We start from the raw sequence: 20,015 nt of genomic DNA on the forward strand, positions 1-20,015 counted from the left end.
GGAGTGTCCAGCCCTGTTACAGGAGGATAGGCTTCTCTCTGACTACCACAAAAAACACTAGCTAATAAGGGAGTAGTTTGAAAAGAGAAAGGCATAAAAGAGGCATACTGACAAGCTTGCCGTGCCTGTCACTGGACTAATTGTACATTAGCGTCAACGTATAGGCAGATACAATAACCCACTTAACCTGGCGGCAGAAAATTCATTTCTCAGGCTCACATCCTAAAGCCGAACTGTCCCTATCCATTGATAAAGTATTTCCCTGCCTGAAACGGCATGTTTCTGATGGAACAGCAGCAAGAAGGACAAATTATTAAACAAATCTGCTAGTCATTAACACCCAGTCCCCTCTAACCCACTTCTGCAAATCTTAGCGCAACCCTTTGGTCTCTCCTGCTCCTGTAAGTGCTTTATCCTTCTGCCTGGCTGGAGCATGTCACCTTGCTTTTTGTGAGAAACAGGGATGTTCTCAGGCTTTTTTGGTAAGCAACAATATTATTGGTATTTCTACATCTTTTCCTTCATAATTTCAGATGCATAAAACAGTTAAATGCCGGAAACTGTATGTTAAAAAAAAAGTATTAAAAATTGGTTGTCTTTACCTCCTCTGGATGCAAGTAGCAAGTCTGGCAGCGCTGAGCCTGACACTCTCCCTGTTCTTGGGCTGACTCAAGCTGAAGTATTTCGGCTGCCGTGCCCCCATCCCACAGCAGAAGCCCGTGTACCACCTTCCTGAACGTTCCTCAGGAGCACTAGTTATCTTTCTGCTTCAGTTAAAAAAAAAAAAAAAGCCAAGCAAAAAACCAAAATCTTCCAGCCTCCATCTGTATTTCAGACACAAAGTGATGCATGCAGCAAACGCTCGCTGCCTCGAAGGGACAACGCCTGGTTCAGAGACATCAAAATCCTGTCAGCACTGTAAATGCGATAACCAAGTTAAACCGGGATGCAAATCCCAAACCCCAGCATAGGTGGCTTTCCTTAGTGCCGCACCTCCACAATGGTGTTTCCTCGTAACGTTTCTATTGCAATTTGAAGTCTCCCAGAAAAAAAAACCACGTAGAGAAAACCTTTCCAAAGTTAAACCTACTTTATTTTGCTGATATTGGCTGGCTAACGCTACAAAGAGTCAAGATTACATGCATTTTACTGGGAAGAATGTAAGGTGCTTTCTTTTTTTAAAAACACACTGGAATTTCAAGAAAATGAGCAAATTTAAAGTTCAGCCCTCTTAAATAACATGAGATGATTTGGCAAAATCATCCACCTGACTTCGAAAAAACAAGCCCAAACCAGCTATAGCCCATTCTTCCCAAATATTTGTAAATACATCATAGCTACTTTGTTCACCAACATGGCAGCATCCCTTGGAATAAATATAAATATTTTACTGTCAGTGAAAGCAAGCAATTTGGAGGAGTTCATATGTGTCATGATATCTTTAAATTCTCAATTTAAAGATCCTGTGGTCTTTAGAAATAGTGTTTCCTTCCTACATTACTGATACATTTCACAAAGTTAATTATTTAAATTAATTATGAATTATTAATTACAGATCATTAAATTAAAAACCAGAAGTCTAGAATATGCCTGTTACAATTATACAATTTATATTTAAAAGTGTTAGACATTGGAAAGCTTAGAAAGAAAAGCATGTATTAAAATTCTCTGCTGCAACAAATGCTATAACACACACTTTATCCTTTCTCAGTTTATTTCTCCTACTGTGTAATAAACCTAAGGATTAAACTTTCCCGACTTGGGGCACAAGACCAGTGTGCTGAGGATACACCGGAGACAAAAGGTTTCCATTTTTCTCCTCCGGCTGTACTCCACCCTTACTAAGGAACTCTCTAGCAGTGCATGCCTTTATTCGCGTGTTGCATTAACAAGGCACGCAAGCTTTCGGACTTTAATGTAAATGAAATGCCAACTCCAGATGCTGCCAACAGATATCACGGAAAACCCAGCTAGAAGAGACCTACAGCTATTTAATAATTACAGCGGCTCAGTCATTTTTTTCCATACGTTAATTTATGAAGCTTAGTTGAACTCTGTCTCCCACCCACTTCAGACAAAGGAAAATAATTTGCCACACTGTACCAACCGCAAGGATAATTGCGCCATCTCCCATCCGGGGTCAGTGGAGATGGCTTCCTCCATCTTTTTACACATGCAAACCACACATTTCATTGTCTTTTACTTGACTGAGCCGCTTTTGTGGCAAGATTCCCCCCCCTCCCCTCAGCACAGGTAATCTTGTTTAAAAGAGGCAACTTTTTGGCCATGCTGTGCCACCGTTCCCGCGTCTCCCCTTCTGAGCAGTTCAGACATTTCTCGGTTGACAATAGGAAGAGTGCAGAAGATGGCATATAGGCACCTTAATATTCGGGGAGGGAGCCCCGAAGGAGGCAAGTCATTCTCTGCTGCAAGAGCCCAGGCGCCGTCCCGGCACAGCACATTTCATTAACCTGCTTTTCTCCACAGAGAGAAATAGAATTGAAAGGCAAGGAGGAGAAGGAAGAAAAAAAAAAAAAAGCAATACCCTATACTTTTGTCCCCAGACCAAAGGCAGGCAGAGCTTCCAGTTTGCATGCAGTCCCTAGATCGAAGAGTATTAAATCAGCTGCCACCCACCCAGCTAGTCACGGCCACCACATTTTATATAAATGTTAATTCCCTGACTGCTTCCCTTTACTATGATTTTACTGGCTTAACCCCTTTCATAACGTATCCTATTCACTTGAAAGAGAGGTGGGGTCTAGGCTGCAAACTCCAGTTGACTAAGCAAATATACTTCACCTCCTCCTTTAAGAAACTAACCCCCCTCCCCCCCAAAAAAAGCGCAAATCTCCCAGTGTCTTCATTTACTTGGGGAAAGTAGAAATATCTTCTATCTTATTTTCATCCCACATTTGAAATCCTTGCTTCAAAATAAAATTAAAGAAAGTTTAGCATGTCTTCTAAATAAATCATAAGTAGGAACAGAGGAAACAGAGTAGACCTTTGCACCACAATGAAAACTAAGAGGAAAATCATATAATCAAGTAGCATCTTTTTTTTTTTTTTTTTGTTTAAAATACTTCCGTAGACATTTCACAGCCTAGGGAAGAGAAAACCGGAATAAAGGCATTCAGAAAGTTAGGCTACAGTATTTCTGCTAAAATAAAAAGCGAAGTCAGCAATGTCAAGAGGGTCTTTAAAAAGGCAACACGACCGAAACCCAAAGCAGACCCTGGACGGCCCCACCCAACAGCTGCTCTAGCAAAGAATATTAGAAGGTAAAGGCACAGACCTTAAGGTTTCTTTTCTGTGAGCAAAGGAGGATTTCTCCAAAACTACCCACCTGTTCTCTTTAATTACTCACCTACAAATTCAAACAACCTGCAGCAACAGCACAAAGAAAAACCACCATAGAAGACCCCTGAAGGAAAACTCTCTCTTATCAAAGCAAGCTTTTTTACCTTCATTTTATATATTTTTAAATATATACATTCCTACCTGTAGATCTCAGTACTGAGGAGTTACAAACCTGTTAATGCTGGCTGTAACTGCCACACTTCAGTTGCCTGGTATTTAGGCTTACACAGCTGTATCTTTCTGTATTAACGCTTAAGTTTTCTTATCCTTAAAAAAAATAATAATATATAAATCAAACCTGCAAGTCCTGAAATGGCTGAGACAGTCAAGAGTCCAGCAAGACAATAAGAAAGCAGCTGCTTTCCACGGCTGAACACCACTGCCTGTAAAGCATCTATATATATTTTTTTTTTCCAGTGGTGCTTTATTCAAATTCTAGGGAAAGCATCAGTCTGAAACCAGTAACTGATGGGAGTAACAGTTTATAGGTTACAGAAGGATATTTTATTGTTAACGGACTGTACCATGTAAGAATTAGGAGGGGGTGAGGCAGGCAAGAGCAGAGAGATGCTACTATTTTTTTTTCCCCGAGCCACTGCAATTACTCTGATGTGAATTTTTGATGACTTCCGACATATTGCATGGTTAATAATCGTTTCAGCTGTCATGTTTGGTTAATGTGGAAAATGCATTTGCTGCATTGTGATGCAGCACTCCAGCCACAGATTGTAACACCAGTTGTGAAGCTATTCCCTTAACTGAGCTGCATGAATTTGCACATACCATGAGGCTGAAATAAATGGTAGTTTGATTTTGATACAGCAACAGAAAGCTTCTGCCATTTTAGACCTGCAGAGCTGTTGAGACAACTTGTACAGGCAGATACTTTTACTGCATATTAATTGGTGTCAATGTTCTTTAAAGGAGAGCTTTGATTCTCTATTGTTTTGCTGGGTTTGGTTATTTAGCAGTTAAAAGACTTAGATGCTATTTACCTTAAACATGGTTCTCTTTTGTAGCTTTGAACAGGTTATTTAATTGTAAGCATATATACCTCAATGAAACTGCCAGCGCTACAGAAATGCAGCCCTGTTATTAATACAGGCTTAGCTTAACTACTTCTTCATCCATGTGATACCTACGAGCATGTTTTTATATATAATGTTGTCTTACAAATGATTGCACAGGAGGGGTGAAAATAGGCTGCTTACAAATAAAGAGGATTTTATTTACAAAGTACCACTTCTTCACCTACACTCTAAACAAACAAAAAGTAGAAGGTTACGTAAAATACTAATATGTGCCTTTCATTGTCACCAATAAAAAAAAACCAACAATGCTGCAAGCAATCGTGCAATTACGAGAGGGGATGTAAAACAGCAGAGATGAAACCATGCTAAGAGCCAGTCACCCGATGATTAAAGTCAGGCCAGTATATTCCAGCAGTCAGGTGATGGTGCCATCATTACAGTGCAGAAAGCCAGAGAAAAATCGAGAAACAGACCACCCCCATCTTAAAGAAAAAAAAAAATTAGAAGCACCAAAGAAATAAGAAATGCATTTGCTAATCTGCAAGACATACAACCGCGAGGAAGTGCTTCACGCAATGTAACACCATCAGGCAGTTACTTCCACAGGTCCCAAGTGCACATTTAACCCACGGTGCCAATGCAGCTCCTGCCCGTCTGCAAACTGCTGGTGACGCTCCCAAATTCAAAGTTGTTTCTTTTTAAATCCCACAACAACAGCCCTGCTACAATAGTACATTTCATAATTTAATAATTCTGCTTACCAAATGCATGTCTTGTATTTGCAAACATACATACAAACTTGGAATGTCTACATTTAATTTAATGAAGCACAGAAAGCTATCAGGAGAGCGTTTTACTGCGTATTAACATTGACGTAGCTGCAGAATCACCACTAATACCACCAATTCATTATTTCCACTTCTGTTTTAATTAAAACAGCACTGCAGGGGTATCAGTTGGACACGAGGTACCAGTAGAAATGGCGCATCATATTTGATGTAGAGAAAATACTGAGTCTGAATTAACATTGTACTCTGGTTTGGGAGCAATTCCCATTAACAGCGTTCCATCTGCAGAAGGTGCTCTGCGACTCGGGCTTACCTACCCCAAAGGCATCACTGGGCACCTTGCACAACTCAGAGCTTCACAAGTGGCAGAGTGGTCTCTTAAATGCAGTGTATTTTGGCTTTGAAACTTGCAAACTTGATCCTAAGGGTGATTTTCCTCAAACCACTGCAAGGAGCAAACCCTCCCTGCTTGCGACTGAATGAACGCTACTGAATACCCAAATCCTTGTACCAGGAGTCTCACGAGCGGAGAACGCTAGTTCAAACCCACTGATGTTCTTAGAGGAAGACCGCAGTCAGTTGCATTGCAGGGAAAAACCATTGATCACGACCAGCTACATCCAGGAATACAAGCAAAGTCCCTTTCAGGAGAGGAAGGGTATATACTTGTAGGAATAATTTAACTGTAGCGTTCCTCCTGCATTTCTGAGCATCCATGCCTGGCGGTGTCCCTGCAGCCGTCCTCGCCTCAGTAACTTGCCACTCACCTCACACACACCGCTCCATTTTTGGATGGATTCTCCCCCTACTTCCTTCTAGTTGTGTAACCCACTAGTGGTGCAGAGCCAGCGGCACAGGGGATACATAGAGCTTTTGCTTTCTAGCCAAACCTTAAAACACATAAAGGGCATCACCCGAAGAGACAGTCCGCTCTTTGGGACAGGCTGCAGCCCTCGTCAGGGATTTCAGGAGCATAACGATCCATCTGGAGCTGCTAGCCACAACTTTAAACATGCTGCTTTTATCAACAGACATTCTCTGTTATTTTCTGGCCATGTAATGTACTGCAGAAGCTACTCCCAACCGCAGAACTACGCATTACAGATCAGCACAGTTTATATATATATTTCTGTTTTACGTCTTGCATTTCCAGCTCACGATGTTGCAGGGAAAGATTTCCCAGCATGGCTCAGCACAGCACTGGCTCCCCTTACCTATGGATTTCTCAAAGCAGCAGCCTTGAGGGATACGAATATAAGGTACTCACCCCAAATGGCTGTTAGTGTAAACAACTCTGAGTGGTAACCCAGCTAAGATGTCGGAACTGCTATCTGTTTCACTGGCAATCAATTTAGTGGAGTGTTCAGTCAGCTCATGCATCAATCACTTCTGCGCTCAAATGTGACTGTGGGAGGAGAAGGGAGAAAACTACTGCTCAGGGCTGCTGGGCCACAGTTAAGGAAAACGGTAAAGATTTCCCTTCCAAGTAGAAAGGATCACATCCCTAAGAGAATGATGATGCAGAAGCCATTGGAATATGAATACCCTTCTCTGTGTCAGGATCGCTCCCTCTCTCCATCTCCAGGTGTCCACAATGACCTCCTTCCCTGAGGAATGATCTCTGGAGTGAAGGAGATTCCTTCACCATACCTACAAAAATCAAAGATGCTATAAGCCCTACCTTAAAGTGAAGAAAAACCCATAAAATACTAGTCTGCAATCACTGTTATCTCTTCTCCCTTTCTTCCAGTCTTGCGCTGGGCAGGGGTCAGGGGAAGAATATGAACAGCATCCCTGGATCTGCTCCTGTGTATTAGCTCCTTTTCAAAGCCCTACAGCTGCACCGCCTGCTATCACCGGCAAGCATTAGCCAGCAGAAATAAGAGACATCGCTGGCAGCGAGTTAAAACACCGATAGGTAACTCCTTCCCAAAAATCTCTTCTCCTCCTTAATCCAGTGCTGTAGCAGCAGCAAATACTGCACTGTCATACCGGGTCTGGAGAGCGCCTTGAAGCATTAGCTCCCTTCCTCCCTGCAAGGCTGGCAGGGTGATTATCCAGCATTAATGACATGCTATGTCTCTTCAGAAGGAGGGCGGTCATACCCAGCATGCTGCCTCTGTTTTCAGCTCCGCACACTCATCCTCTCCCTTCAGAGGGATGCAGAAAGAGGAGCCGGAGGGTTCAGGAGTCTGATTCAAGCATGTTGTGGTGAAGAGGACAGGAAGAAAGTTCACGCTAATGCTTTCACATCAAGACAGTTATATTCACACACAGTGTGGAGCAGAAAGTCAGATGGGCTGAGTGTATTATTATGCTACTGGCCTAACTGCAAGGGAATTTGGGCTTTGTGGCAAAGGGCTAACTTTCACAGACTACGAGAACGTGAGTTATCCAGAGTCAAATCAAAAACTAGAACTGGGAAGTGACCAGCTCTAGTAACATCTAGTACCACCATCGCAGAAAGCCGTCCTCTTGTAAGGAAAAGCCACCAATCCACTCAGAGTCACTGGCTCATTACAGAGCTCAAAGGAGACTAGAGTTTCAACACAGCTTTCTGGGGCTAAATTTGCACCAAACAAGAGGCAGGATGTAAATGCACAGAGAGGGAAACACACCTAAGAGCAGTGATTGAGGAGCACTGCTCCTTGTGACCAGGCAGATGCAGGGGTGGAAGAGAAACATAAATCCTGCAGAATTTGAAAAGCGAGGGTCCCAAGCAGGGGAGAGGCAGGGGGAAGCCCGGCCAAGCAGAGAGGATTAGCACCAACACTGGCAGTGCCCCAATTAACGGTATCATTTGTCAGGATGAATGGGGAACTTGCACTCAATTCGGCAATTTGACAGAGTGTCACTGAACTACCTCACGTCCATATTTATCCAAGAGGCAAGAGCAGGAACCAGTTTTAATTAGAGCCTTTTTAACAAAGAACCAAGGGTATTACCCATGCTCTCATCATCAAGCGATAATTGAGATGTAATCGTTTAAACAAAGCGCAACAAGTGTCCATTTACCCAAAGCCATTGTTAAATATCTACTAGGAGATTATTTTCAAAATTATAATGTGCCATGAATATGCAAACCACTTTCCATCTTTAGCATTAAAAAGAATAATCACCTTTAAAAAAAAACAACACAAAAACCCACAACTGGAAGCCAAACAGCTATTTTGCAGCAGAATTTGAGGAGTGTTTTAAACATGTCAATGCTAATTTAAAGGCGGGGGGGGGAGAAGTGATGGCTCTGCTTTTGGGCCATTAAACTCTGCCTGGAAAGCCCTCTTTTGTACAGCATTAGTTTGTGGTGTAAGTCTGTAATTATGCAGAGAACGTGTTAATTTTTAATTCAGAATGCTAACTCCTTTTTTATATACAAGCCCTGAATGTCAATCCCTCTCGCAGATGACTGCAAGCACCGAAACGACCAAATTCAACTCTCGGTGGTAAAAGCATGCTCTCCCTGGGAGGTTAGGCACTGCGCGTTGGAAAGCGACTCAACTCCGTAGTAAAATAGCTCTTTTATAAAACTGTCGCCTCAGCGTCGTGGCAGGCAAAATCCTCTCAACCCCACAGCCTATTAAACTAGAACCGTATGGTCATTGATATTCACACCTTCATTTCAGCGTTCTTCTGTCTAGCTACTGAATTTCTTAACACAATTTCACCAGCAGCTGAATTCCCACGTCCCTCACATTCCCAAACAGAGGGAAGCGCGGGATGAGGAAGTTAACCTAATGCTGCCTAGAGGCCCACACCAAGTTAATGACTGTCAAACGCTAAGCCCATCTTTCATCTCTGCTGACTCCTCCTGATGCCTGCAATCCACAGAGGGACCTGACTTAAGAGCACGCTTTGACACAGTCCGGCAATGAATTATTAACTCTGGCGGAAGCCGCAAAGCATCAGCTAGTAGCAATCACGATCCTTCTACGATGATTAACCAGAATGCAATTATCAATGCTCCTGCTTCTCACAAAATGTCTCTGAATTCTCCACCACACAAAGCCCAAAAGGCACCACGCAGGCACGTGCACTCACGCACATGAAGCAGAAACAATTCTGTGCTTTTACCTTTGTTTCTTCACGGTTATATTACCAATTGTGAACAGTCTGAGAAAAGCAAGTTCTGCCTTCCCCCCTGCATTACAGCAATTATACATGGACTTGCATCGCTGGAAAAGTGACATATGCAGAATCAAGCCCATATTCTTAATTTCCACAGCAGTTCAATCCATGCAGCCACAGAAACCTGCCAGCAGTTTCAGAACCATCCTGCATGTACACGTAAGAAGCTGTGCCTCTCAGCCTGCTCCCCAACAGCGGGCAGATCAAGATGGATGCATTCAGCTCTTACTACGACAAGTGCTGCCCAAAAGGGTGTCCCCGGCCTCCCTCCGAAAGGCAAGCAAGACGAGGGCCCTCCAGCAGCATCCCAACATAGAGGAAGAACAACTTGCTCAGCTCTCTGCCAAAGGAATCCAGACAGCTCCCAATATTAAAGCAAAGGGTGCCAAGAGGCAACACACACTAGCGATAGACCCAAGAAGACCTGCTGAATCCTAAGATGCATGGAGATGTTTGCTTGAGATGGGGTACCATGCAGTTCCACAATTAGCAGCAAAGAGGCTGGGTGAAGACAGCATTTTAGGTTTTCCTTAGCAAAGCAGCTAAATTTGTGCTTTTCCCTTAATTCCAGCTGCCAGCTCTGAAGAAAGTGGCACTAGAACTACTGGCCTGCACGGGAAATGAACACACACGAGCACGGTGGTTAAAAATCGACCACAGCGGTGCATGCCTGCTTTGTCAAACCATCTTTGTGTTTTTCATAGTGAAAGTACAACTGAAATCGGTATTGGCATCTTGGCGGGCTTAATTAGAAGTCAGGTCTACTCTATTCAGGTCTTTATACCATCCTCATTACATTAATATCCCAGTGCCTTCCAGTCCTGCGTTACGTGACATGACTAACATCTGTCACATACCGTTTGTTTTCTTCTCCCTTTCCTGGGGGAGTCGAAATGCAGCGTTCAAGGGGATCACAAACAGGCAACAAGTGGGAAGGGAGATTCCTCCAGCCCTGGCTCAGCCTCCTCACACAGGGCATGTGCTGGCCATGCCTGCTCAGTTAATGGATTAATATCATCATCATCACCATAACAATTAAGAAGCCGTACATATTAAAAAGATAGGTTAGCACCAAGTCACCTCCCAGTAACATTCCTATACAGGATTGACAGAATTCAAAGACAAACAAGAAACTGTCCTTTGCGGACCAAATAGGAGGGTTTTATCACTTCATTTCTCTGCCTGATTCTCCTTGCCTTGTCATCTTACATTAGACAGTACTGAGGATACAACTTCCAGTGGAGGAAATAAGCATCTCTCTTGACTAAAAAGGACTACGAAGGCATGAAGCGCTTATCTTGCCCTTAAACCCCTCCCCAAACACACATCTTAAAGCTACAGAGGTTTCACCTAGAATATCAAAACTAGAAGACTGAAGTCAGTGATTTTATTTCTTTTGTGCTCACATGCCTTTCACTTTTCCCAATGATCCTCCATCTGTACATCTCTATCCTTTTTTATGTTGAAAAGTACTTACATCACTTTGCTTCTGAGTTACCATCCAGTCATTTTTTGAAAAGACAGTGCTAAGTATCGCCATAGCTAGAGAACGGGAAGAGACAGAAAAAGAACGGGGAGGGATCAAATCTCAGAGCTCAATCAAGATGATGAAGGATCAACAACGCTACATGTCTTAAGGTCAGCTAGCTGTGATTAGGCAGATCTACTTCTAGTAGAAGCAAATGTCTGGAGAAAGGTCAAACTCAAGAACATAAACTTGGTAGACATTTGGAAACAACGGGCTGCAGGGGAGGAAACCCTCACCACCACCTTCTCCCCATTTGTCCATCCAAACCCCCCAAAACTGAAGGTAACAGAAGCCCACCGAAACCCAAGTTACAAACTGTCAGATTAGAAGAGAAGCAAGGATTCATTCAAGGCGAGTGAGGGGAATACACACGGCTTTCATTTGATGCAATGTGCATGGCCATACAAAACAGGGATTAGTCTTTCACAAAAAAAGAACAACCTTTTCGAGCGTATAGATAAAGAGACTCTCAGGAAGGGGCAGAGCCTGACTCAGAAAACTATCAAAAGGACAAAGTGACTTTCAAATAGAGGTCACTAGTTCAAACATGAACTAGATCAGTAGCGGCCAAGACTAAAGCATCTAAGACTGATTAGTGGTTTAAACAAAAACGCATTATTGATCTACTTTCAGCTCCTGCTACGCAAGTGCCCACATTGCAAGTTCACTGCAGAAAGTAACACAGAACTCACTTTCTGTCCTGGCCCCGCAGGAACAGCCAGGGCTTCGGTGGGTACCCAGAGGGACGAACTGTTACCACGGTCGCTGCAGAAGCGTGAAGGCTGCACTGCTCCATTTGCTCAAAATGAGTAAGTTTTTTCTTTCAGTTGTGACTCCCTACCTTAGTGTGCTCACCTGTTTGTTGCTGGATACATATAATCCGCCACTGCACTTAAAGATACCCACTTAGCATCTATAAACAAATGTAAAGAGCACATTACAGGTTTCAAGGGCATTATTTGGTCAGTGAATTCTCCTGTAAAATTATTTTGCCTATTCATTAACGTCATATAACTTACATGCTCATGAAAAATAGACCCATCAAGTATCATCTATCCTCCTCCCCAAGCCCGATCAGAAGAGGCTCCAATTATCACTAGAGATCTTACAGCACTGCAGGCTCAGGCATGTACATTATGAGATGCCTCACTGCAGAAGGTCCTTCCAGAAGCACGGAAGTACGCCCAAAGAGGGAAGATAGGATTCCAAAACATACATTTCACTAATGAGAAGTAGTAAACACACAATGTTTAGCACTCAGGAGGTACATCCAGTAATGCAGCTGCTTTAACTTTGGTCATCAAGCAAAACTTCAGTGTCTCCCATGCATCTTCACAGGGAATTGTAGCTCTACTACTGCACCATGCTGCATAATAGAGACACACTCGGTGAAACAATTTCCTTCTCACTGTTATTGGGCCCGATAATAAGGCTGCCGATGTATTTACTTGGAGTTTGGGTCAAACCACTCCCTGTATACTATTCATTAAGCAAACACTTTCTTGTGGACCAGCTCTTTCAGTAGCATGGTGATGATAAAACACATCAACACGTTTTTATATAAAAATATTAGTTGCTAATCAATTATGATGTAACATATTATCACGTGCTATTACTGAACTTGCAAGTAACGTTAATTCCTGTGTCTATTTATTAGAAGTAAGGACATGCTGGAGGCAAAGATAAAGAAAACTTGATTTCCTTTTTAAAGAAAACTTTACTCATATGTGCTCCAAACAAGATCTTCCAGCTGCTGAAGTTTAATACTACCCAAAATACATTTTCCCTAGGGTCCTCCATTATCAGCAAGGGCCGTTCTTGCAAGTTCACATGTTCTTTCAACAGATTCTCTTTGCTATCTAATTTGAGAGCCTTAGGTGTTAAGCGTTCGAGGAATGCAATCAAATCCTGCCCCTTCCAGGCCTACTGGGACACCTATTAATTCACCCTCCTGTAGAGAGGGAGTTTATCATCTCTTGCAATTGCTAGTATCTAAAAAAGTAGAACAGGGCAACTTAAATTGGCATTGCAATTATTTAAAGTCTATAAATAGTTGTTGCCACAGTGTAAATTAAATCTCTATACGATAACATCCTTTCTTTTCTACCTTTTAATGCTAAACTCTGATTAAGTCAGGTAAGCAGGGCCCAGGCCATACAAGAGTTCAAGGAAAGCGAGTGCAAGTGCTTAGAAATTGTGTTGTACTCCCCACAAAGGTAAGCTGAAAATCCAAACTAGCTTGTTAGATTCTCTCTTTCTCACTTAATACGAAGGAGAAGAGATTCATTTCCAAATTGCTTCATCATCTGGCACCCAAACTCAAAAATATTTAAAAGTCACCATAAACTTCCACAGACCAACCACAGTAATTGAATGGATATGAACTGCATAGAAAAAAAAAAATCTGAGAGTTTTTCCTCCAACATCTTTGTATGTTTTGGAAGGACAGCTGAACAACGAAGACTGCTGCCTTTGCGCAGGCCGATCAGATTTGGCAGACTACTGAAACAGAGGAATGGAGGTCAGACGGGTGGGGAAAGAAACACTAAGCCCAAAATATTCCACGGCAGAAAAAAAAGTCAATTTTAACACAGATACCAGCACAAGCTTCATTTGGGTAATTGTACCACTCACACTGGTGTTTGCTTCAGAGATGGCACAGCTGCTACTACTTCCCAGTGAGAAAAAAAGCATCTTTTTTTTTTTTTTTGCAAAAGTATCATACTAATTTCTTTTAAAAAGTAGACTCTAACAGGCAATAACCCTACCTTACAAAATCTTATTATTTAATGGAAAGCTGAAATGACAGGAAAGGGACTGCAGCAAGTCTTGGCTACAAGTCTGAGGGAGAAAGATTAAATAACTCAGGACCATAGCCAGAGGGCAAACTCTTGGCTCCTCACCTTTTGTCAAGTGCTTCCCCTCACATCTGGTAGAGCAGAAAGCCATTTCAGTCTTCCTTAATTTCCAGCACTTGTTTCTAGCTGTAATGAAGTATTTGAGCTTTGTGTAATTATTATTCTTCATGGCAGGTTGTAACAGACAGCAATACTACCCAATAGAACCAGATAGCTGAAACAATGTAATTTTCCACCAAAAGTGTGTCCATGTCATCACCCAAAACCACAGACATGCACAAATCAAAGCAAGCTTAATCCTTTTTCGTTTTGTGAAAGTTTGTGTTTCTATAAAAAGGGAGACGGAAGAGGATGGAGAAGTGGCAGACAGAAAACTTTAGAGGTAGCTCAAGGAGCACTGCGTACCTGTTCCAGAGAGCACTGGAAAAGAAGAGCTTGGGGAAACGATTCACAGCAGTTTCCACCCTGTCTACCTTACCAATTCAAAAAAGCCACCACCACAATCAGGACAGCTGCATTGCACAAATATTGTTCCCATACAAGAGCAATAGCGTCAGGCCTTCCATACTTACCTCTTCAAAACCTGCTGCAGTCTTTCCTACAAGCTAGAAAGCTGTCCAGTTAGTAGCCAGCTAGGACCAAGTGGAACATGTACCATCAAACATTACAGGGGAGCACCCCGGGAAGTCAGCACAGATTATTGATGGTGCTGCAGGGAAGAGAGAGCAAGCCTTATCACCTATCTGAGAAGGATCACACCACAACAACAGGCATGTTTTTATGGGCAGTGCTACTAACATGCAACACACACAAAACTTTCCTCTAGAAAAAACGACGACTAGTTTTAAACTAATAAATCAAAGAGTCAGTAACATTACTCTGCATCCCCGAATGTCTACCAGCAGCTCAGCAAGCACAGGGCATCTCAAAGATAAAAGGTGGAAAATTTCAAGAAGCATAAACCTCAAAACATCGGGATTCCTGCCTGCCTCCGTCTTCTTTTCAGCACCTCCTGCTTCAGTAAAGGTTAACAAATACAAAAAACCAAAGAAACTCAAGACTTGCCTATTTATCTTTTTTTTTTTTAAATCCAAACCACATTAGTACTTTTGGATAGCCGAATTATATTATAAAATGCAGGATTTCAACATTCTGGCACCAAGCCAACATTTTAATGGACATTCAAACACTAACTAAGGAAATGGTTGTGCATTAAGCCTACCAATAAGTCAACAATCAATACTTCAGTATTACAGTAAAAATACAATGCACCCTTTATAACTGCCTCTGGTCTCATCCTTCTTTGTCAAGCTCAGCTCTAAATAAAAAAAAAAAAAAAAAAAGAGTCTTGAAGCAAGAAATGAAGTAAATATTTCACAGCCACCAAACGTTCTTCTTAAAGTCTAGACCTACTTGGTCTTCTAGACTGCTCAGATTTTTTTCAGCTGGGTACTGAGAGGGCAGAAAAGTCAGGAATAAAAAAAGGACAAAAGTTCAGACACAAAATTAATCAAGCAGGTCAATAGGTAAAAGCAGCAAAGTAAAGAAGCCTCAAACAGCTAAGCCCCAAGCAACTGCAGATTAGGAGCCTGTTCCAACTTTATCTCCAAAAAGCATCTCAGTCAAAAGAAAACAAAAAAGAATTGCACCAAAGCATACTAACATTTGGGTTTTAATCCAATTCATAGATTTTAATTGCCAGCACAGCATGAGTCCTGTACGTCCCCTCTCAAGGTATTCTATCAAGGTTTGATCAAATGAAGCCAAAGGCAAGCTCTGCAGAGTACGAGACTTGGACCCCCTCTGGAAAGAGTGAGCATCAGGCAGTTCTGCTCTGCAACAGAACAAATGCTTTAAGTTTAGTTAACTCTGGCTTCCCATTCTGAGCCGTGGCCATAATGCTGAGCCACAGCTACAGCTCTGAACGGCGGGAAAAACCCCACAGTTTATGGATGCTTGGAGCAACTGGATATGGACGCAGAAAGGTTCAGGGTAAGCCTGTTTTTTCAGGAAGAAATGGTGGCAGCCATTGATCCAATCCTGTGAAACCTGAACATAGAAAGAGGAGGACAAAAACAATCAAATCATTTTTATCTCCACAGCCTAGTAAGCTCAGTACTGAAATGGAACTTCATCATGGAACAGTTAAGCCAGCATAATAGCTTGGGTAAACAAGCCAACCAAATTCTCCATTTTCTTCTCAGAGTCAGCAAACACACAGAGGGAAACAGAGAATGATTGTTTCAGAAATCCCTCCACAGATCCCTTACGCTTATTTGCTAGAACTATCTTGCATCCCTGGGGTTTTAGTTATAAACAAGCACACAGCCAGGCTGGGAATTTGGAAAGAGTTTTTGCTCCCGTTTTGAAGTCGGGGCATCTGCACCTGGAGGTTGAGCTCTGCAAAAAGGACCGAATGCTGCAAGCCGAGCAGCCAAGGAATGGGAATATGCAAGTCCTGATAGAACACGCAGTAGTTCACGGGTACGTGATCCAAGCTCAGCAGCTGGGTATGTGTCCAGCAATAGGCTAGGCCAGACCTCCGATCATTAGATTTTGCTACTTCATCTCGCTTTCTCTACAACCAGGCACATCCTAAATAATCCACCTCAAGTGAGAGTTGCCACACTACAAAATACTCCTGCATAAAATGATTATATTGGGTAGCAGGCAGTAGCTGTATTGACTCAAGTTTTAGCCTATAAGTCTAATCAAGCGCTAGCTTAAAGGGATGCACGGCCGCAGTTCCAGCTCAGGGCAGCAACTAATTGCGGTCTTTAGCATAATTCCAGCTCAGAGAAGCTGAAGATCTCCAGCCCAGACTGGTGACAGCCACTGCAGGTGTCTTTATGATAAGAGCGTGGTTTCAGCAGAGCTGCTAGCGCATGGGTGTTTGCAGCACAGCCTCAGGTTCTCCTTTCAGCCGGGGAAAAGAGCTCTGCTGACAGTCAGGGTACCACAGGGCAGCCAAGGGCTGTGCTGCTCAGCACTGCCAAACCGGAAAACTACTGACAGAGAAACAACCTTTTTTTTTTTTTTTTTTTATACAAGGTCTAGTATCTGAGGGAGGGAAGGTGGAGGCCTGTTAAACGCTGTTGAATACTGATCAGGATTGTGAACAACAAAGAGGTCTGAGGAAAGAATAAAAAAGGGAAAACATCTGTAGAAGCTTCCACTACAGAATCTCACAATCTTGTGAGCGCCAGTGGTAAATGCAACTTTTATTTCTCAAATGAAGAAATTGATGCATTGGAAGGCATTTCTTGAACTCAAAGTCAAGCATGAAAATCATGACAAAAATTGGATCAAAATCCAGCTTTCCCGATTTCCTGCACTGAAAAACAGCTGCCACAGAAGGCTGTTTTCTAAGTAAATATACCCATCGTGGGGTGCCAGTCAGGCAAGGATCCAAAAATTCAAGGGTCAGGCGCTATTCAATATTTGAATCAGTGCAATAAAACACTACATAAATATTTAAACTGGCACTCCTGCTCCAAAATACTCTTGGAACGTATTTCAGCCGCTTGCTTTCAAAGTTTATAACAGACATTCCCTTCTTCCTTCTGTCCAGTGGAACCTCTGAAAAAACCTGATTCCCTGCTTATCCACAGCACACCTGACAGCAGTTCGCTAGTTTATTTGGAATGTTCTGCTTTCAGTCAGCAAGTACAAATGGCTAAATCTAAAGTGCTGAAATCCTATATCCTGGGCTCTTTATGAGGCCTTGTTCTAAATTCCTCCCAACAGGACAAAAACCCCCCACCAAACAAAGCTCCAGAACACTCTCCATTTTTACATCTCATTTACAACCTCTGGCTTCAAAAGCAAAATGCTTGGGCTCCGTTTTAGCTGTTCTCACAATGTGTGCTATAAAATAATATAAGACATATTTTGTCATTAGACGCTTCCAAACTAAGGAGGACACATAATATTCGCTTAGATCTGAATATAAATCTCAAGAAGTCAAAGCACAGTGAGAAATGCATTTTGATATTCCATGTTCAGTTCAATCTCTTAATTATTTTAGTTTGACATAGGAAAAAAACCAACTTAGAACCAGTCATTAATATAAGTTATGATTATGAGATTTTTAGGCCAACATTTTCTTCATATTAGTCATTACCTGTGCTGCCCGGTCCTTAATTTTAAACCATGCACCATTCAATGAGAGAAAAGTTGCTGTAAATGGAGGCAGAAGCCATGCAGATGTGCACTGCCAATACCTCACCTGGCTGCACACTTGAACAATTCAATCCATTGAATTGCAGCTCTGCTGGATATTCCAGTCCTGAGATCTCCACAGTTACACTCAATACTGATTGGCAGAACCTGCTCCTATTTCAGCCTTCATCTCCCTGTGCTTCTATATCCTAGGCCTGTCGGTGTGATTGTGCTCCAAAACAGCTGAAGTTTCTCTTGAAAATAAAGTTAAAAACTCTGTTAAAAGGTATTTCAATAACACTTACATACTAAGAATCACTATGTGTTCTTGTAATAAACACATCTAACTCCTGACCACAGAAACTTGACATGGCATCTGCAGAGTTTTGCTTCTACTGGTAGCAATACCTTGTTCAGCAGATGCTCCTAGTAGCACCTATGCAAGTCCTTCAAGAGATTAATAGTAAAAACAAACAAGCAAAACCCCAAACCAAACACAAAAAACAAGGGTCAAGACAGCTCTTCCTTAACAGCTTTAGTTTTGCTGGCCTATCAGAAGTAACAAGCAACTGAATCTTTAATGCAAAAGGAAGCTCTGATGATCCCATAGATAAGATTACTGCACCAGAATGTACCATAGTGTATGAAAAGGCACTGCTTTCATACAAACACTTTGAAGGGTACCGCTGCACTCAAATCATTTACACTCATGATGGCCTTGGAAAAGAAGAGTCCAAAAGAATCAGCTGTGAGAATGTCAGTCTGAGTAAACAAGATTTAGTAGACAAGATTTAGTGAAGCTGTCCCCATCAACGAAAGCTAAACTTATTAATACACTGCACTGCTTTCACAAACAGTACTAGAAAGGCCAGTACTTCAGCCTTTCAAATCTGGCTCTGTTCAGTGCCAGCCGCCTCACTCCAAGCAGTATTACTGCTGACCACCTGGAGGCCTCTCCATCAGAGGAAGAGGTTGCCACTCCTGGTGCTGATATGGTGTCACTTCCGATTTGTTCTGGAAGCTCTAAGTTCATTTTTTTGAGATAATTAGTCGATACTACACAGCAAGGCCAAAGATCTCGTGCTATAACTGTACCAAAGGGTTTCAAGATAGAAAAAAATTGGAGTAAAACAGGTAAGCTGAGGAGTTATGTTTAAACTCTGAGGTCCTACCTACCCTGCCCAAGAACAAAAGCCTCCATCAATTCACACATTTAACAGAACTCCTCAGCTTCTCAAGGAAGTACATTAACTACACATTCAGCTTACAAAAATAAATTGCAACACTTGCTGAAAAATAAATTGTGAAAGAAACAAAAAGCCCTTTTCTTTAGTCACACGTGACAGCGATTCAATTTCACTGTCTACTGCATGCATTTTATATAAGGCAGATAGGTACAGGATACTGGTCATGAGTTTTCAATTTATCACTCTGGAACTTCAGTTAGAAAAAGGATGAAATCAAGCAAGCCATTGCCTTTGACACGAGCAAGAGCCTCACTAATGCGAAGGCACAGCCTGCCTGGCTATCTATGCTCTTCAGTGGCATGTACAACCAGATTATAACTCTTCCACCAGACACAGTGCAAAATTGAGCCTTTGCCTCTTTAGCTTGCTTAAAGTCAATTATTCAGCATATAAAATAGTGCCAGTAAAAACTGTTTCCATTATAAGTGGTGGCCATCCTTCTCCTGCTTCAGCATCTGACTAATTTCAAAGTTTCCATGGTAAGGTTCACATAAAGTATCAGAGAAAAATTCTGTTTCAAGAAACCAGTTAAACACTTCCTCCTACAAACTGAGATACCTGTGGCCATGGACCAGGCAAACAACATCTTCTGCACAGTATATTCATGTAAAGGGTACGGGCTTTAGAGAAACAGGGAAAAGCTTACACCATCTTCCTTGGTGTGAGATGGCCATAACCATCCAGTGTGCTTGCAACACGACAAATGCTGGATTTGAATATCCTAGTACCAAGGTGAGTTCTTTCCTGTAGACGACACCAACCAAGGGTGCTAAAGGCAAAAGGATCCACCTCGGAGGAATGCATAAAATCAATGGATTTAGATATTCCTCTGAGGTGGCAAGATGAACGTTCTCTAGATCCACAGGGGCACTTCCCACATGCAACATGTTCTGCTGAGCCGTCTCTGCAACGACATG

General features: G+C 42.2%; 1 protein-coding gene across 4 annotated transcripts in view; it reads right to left on the reverse strand.

Annotated features, from left to right (window-relative positions):
* NUP93 (nucleoporin 93) overlaps positions 1-20,015 on the reverse strand; it is an 80,810-nt gene that overhangs the window by 40,684 nt on the left and 20,111 nt on the right. Inside the window, exon 1 of one of the 4 annotated variants that reach the window (XM_075765157.1) lies at positions 3,659-3,679. The exons of the other annotated variants lie outside the window; for them this stretch is intronic. The gene's annotated coding sequence lies outside the window, so the exon portion shown is untranslated. Of the gene's footprint in view, positions 1-3,658; positions 3,680-20,015 lie in introns of those variants that run through there. 4 annotated transcript variants of the gene reach the window in all.

Source organism: Balearica regulorum, chromosome 13 (genome assembly GCF_011004875.1).
Source record: "Balearica regulorum gibbericeps isolate bBalReg1 chromosome 13, bBalReg1.pri, whole genome shotgun sequence".
NCBI lineage: Eukaryota > Metazoa > Chordata > Aves > Gruiformes > Gruidae > Balearica > Balearica regulorum.